A 3,812-nucleotide genomic window follows, 5' to 3' on the forward strand; every position below is an offset into this window, starting at 1 on the left:
ACGAATCATGCATTCAACTCATCTAGGGTCTTATAAGTGATTGTTTTATTTGTAATAGATTACACTTGATTGTCACTTCATGTCAATAAACCAAAACAGCAAAGAAATGTGATTGAAACTGTACAGTTTTCAAAACAAAGGGAAGAAAGAATTCATGTGTAAACTGAAGTTCAAAGCCACAATCTCTAGCCTTGATTATATATTATGTTTGCATGTCATATCTGTGATGATTTAGAAATTAAATGATACACATAGATGGCTAAGAATTTACCAAGTTTCTTTTTACTAGAAAATATTTTGCATTTGTAAACTATATACATTGTGCCACACAAACAGATGTGCCATAGGAATAGGAAAACATTTAGTTTGTGATTAAATGAATTTGTCCCCAGTAAAGAACTGTGAAAATCTCTCATTGCAATAGCAGCTGCCTGAACCATTAACGATGTTAGCAGCTAATGGCAAAGGTGACTTACAAGTGTGGCTCTGGTGGGAGCACCTGTACAGTTTATTCTACCCTGGACAACCACTACCAAATATAATCTGCACAGTTCTGAATGTAAATTAAATGCAGAATGCAACAGAACAGCACATTCAATTATATCAAATTAGCATCTGAGTATATGTAATCATGGAGTTTGGACCAGAATTATTAAGCTGTCCTTTGTAGCGCAGTGACGATGACTGAAAATGATTCCGCAGAATAATGTAAGAGGGTTTGTGAATGCGTGGTGGCATCCATTATAGCGTTTGGATGCTGACGCTGGAGTTTTACACAATATTTCCACATATGCAGCGCAGAAAGAAAAAAAAAACTATATTCCATTTTTCCAAAGTACTTTCTGATCATTTTCAACTTTGCCAGGGAAAGGTTTTATTTTAACAGGAATTTCAGAATTAGAATAATAGAAGCTCAATGACTTACCAATGCCAAATAAAACTCCCACTACCTGCGTCATGTAAAATACTGACAATGTACAATATTAAGAGAAGTAAAAGTCTTCCCCAAATTCTAAAGTTAGAACAGTTGCAGCCTCCTTCAAGTATACCAAAGTAGGGTGTTGGGGTGCTTCTGGGTGAACACCCTTCAAGGCCAGTGCTGGCACCATCTGGCCTGATTTGTTCAGCAGATGCAAGCAGTATCTTCAATACTATATCCTCATTTATGTGTTGTTTCTGTAACATCCACTATAGCTTACACTTAGGTCTTGCGCCTTCCTAAAACAATTCAAAGATTAAAAGAATTTGTGGCTTCTCCTTTACACCTTTGGAGGCAAAAGAGTAAAACTTAGGCCAAAGTCTGAGCAACCTTCTTGACATCCTGACATCTACACTCTTTGTTGAATTAACTTCTTCATAATGTATTGTAAAGTTGTAAGAACAGAAACTGCTCATTAAATACTATCGCAGGTGGAAGAACTTCTGGATTCAAACAAATTATTTGAATACTTTCTCCCACTTACCAGCTGTAGCTTTCTTGCTTTCTCCACCCCCCAAAACAGATATAACCCCTGTGTGAGTTGTTCTCTGCGTCCTTCTCCACCACTTTTCTCCACTGCACCCTCTGTGATTGTCCTGTATGAATCATTTGCCAGGTGCCTTCTGAGTATATTTAATTAGTTAAATTTTGGAGATTAAGAAGTAAAGGGAAAAGAAATAATGGTGAGTGGAGGACTGGTGCACATTGTCCTATAAAACGTTCTACTCCACAGCCGCAGCTTGTTTTGGGCTGTGCCAACGACTCTCTCCCTTTGCTCCTCCAGGCCTTGGCATGGCAGCATTCCATACACCCTTTATTAACTTCGAGTTATCCTCTATCCCTTGAGGAATCTACTGGTCCTTTGAATTAATCTGTTTATTAATTAATTGAATAATCTTAATTTGATTGTGACATCTGCTTCCTTTGAAGATACTAATTGACACAGAAGCACAGTTCTCCCTAGATGTAAAAGAAAAGAAAATACAGTGCTTTTAGGCATATTTGTAGTCAATAATTCCTTATATTTTGATTAAGAGAACAATATATGCAGGACATAAGGTTAGAGTTGGTGTTAGGGTTCAAAATGTGAGGTGCAGTATGTGAAAGAAAAGTGGAATAATCAAACTCACAAAAGGCAAAAAAGGATGATATATAGAAATGAAAAAAAAACCTTTGTGATTTTCAAAATGTGTAGCAGGAAAGTGGCAGAAATATAAAACATTTGATATATGTTATGAAAGGAACTGTAAAGAGTTTTAATTTTATTCTGTAAGCAACAGAAATTCATGGAAGATTTTTGAGCAGGGACAAAAGAGAAAAGAAATACGTTATATAAAGTACCTCTGTTGACTGAGGAGAGAATTTATTGGAAAACGAGTGTTATTAAGAAAAGTAAATCACTGTAATGAATAGGCCCCATCTGTAGTGGCGGAAACACTGTAAAATTTTCTTCCTTGTTCATGCTGCAGAGCAGAGGGAAGGAGCTCCTGGTAGAATTTGGGAAGAGGAGAGACTGTCACATGTAGAGACACATACTAACAGAATTCCACCATCAACATGGAATGGCCAGTGACAGAATGATCATCACTTTTCCTCCAAAGGGGAGTGGTGATGGAAGGCACAAGGAGACACGTGGTCATTTTTTAAAGAGTGGCAAGCAGTGTACTCATACATGCTTAAAGAACAGCTAATAATGTGTCCGGATTTGATCGGAGAGACAGCTGGAAATTGAATTGTCTGCCTGAGCTGTTATATGCCATGCGCAACTTGGTTATGATGGAAGAAAATAAAAAGTATGGATTATCTTGGAAAACTACCAGATTATTCTATGTACATTACCATCTTGTCTCTTTTTGACAATGATTCCCACTGAGAACAAAGTGAACCTTAGAAGCTTCCTATCCTTTGGGTGTCTTCAGTTGATTTCCTTGTCCAGTTGTTTTGTTAATAAAATTATTTCCACTGACCTCAGGACTCTACTGCAATTCCCAAGATCCCCTACCTCATCTTACAAATAGAATAAAACTACTTGGAAAATCTAACTTAAAATAACTACCACAAGAACAACAAACAGACAATGTTCTGCTTTGGTGCTCTTATATCAAAGTTTGACAATGTAACAAATTTAAAATTGTTTTTACAGATGTAAAATATTGTATTATTTCCACCCCATTATTCTCATACAGGTCTCACTTTATCAGATGCTTTTCTTCGTGTATAGCTAAATCCTGCAATGTGAATTTCTCAGTGGGATAAATCATGAACACTTAAGATACCATTCTGCTGAATAGAATGAACATTTTCTCAAAAACATATGATATGTATTAGTAGAAAAGATACAACTAATGAAAAAAACTATACAAAAAGGATTTTGGAAAAAGAGTAATCCTAATCATTTATCTTTAAAGCATAAAATTGCTTCTTTATTATGTTTTTTGATTTTCAAATTCTATGAGCCTTATAGTTGAGAAATAATAAATTTAATCTATGCTTGCTGTTTACAAGCTGTCAATCTTGACCACGTATGAAGATTTTTCTCCAGTTCATTTTTCCAAATACACAGCATAGTTCTCTCCATTCTATGACTGTGCTTCATGATGTTTCTCTTCTTCTCACTCTAGCAAATGTGTGCAGTAGAGTGTTCCAACCGCTTTCCTTCTGCAAACTCAACAACTTTGTCTCACTATATTCTTTTCCCTTATAATTTAGTTTCTTAAAAATAGGGAATGCTCTGCTGCTAAGACTTTTAGCTAGAAGAGTTAGAACATGCTAACAAAAAATAGTCCTGTAGCATCTCTATTGTCTCATGAACTTCCTGCAACAGTGTTTTCTA

Source organism: Octodon degus, unplaced genomic scaffold (assembly GCF_000260255.1).
Source record: "Octodon degus isolate 3935 unplaced genomic scaffold, OctDeg1.0 scaffold00082, whole genome shotgun sequence".
NCBI classification, from domain to species: Eukaryota; Metazoa; Chordata; class Mammalia; order Rodentia; family Octodontidae; genus Octodon; species Octodon degus.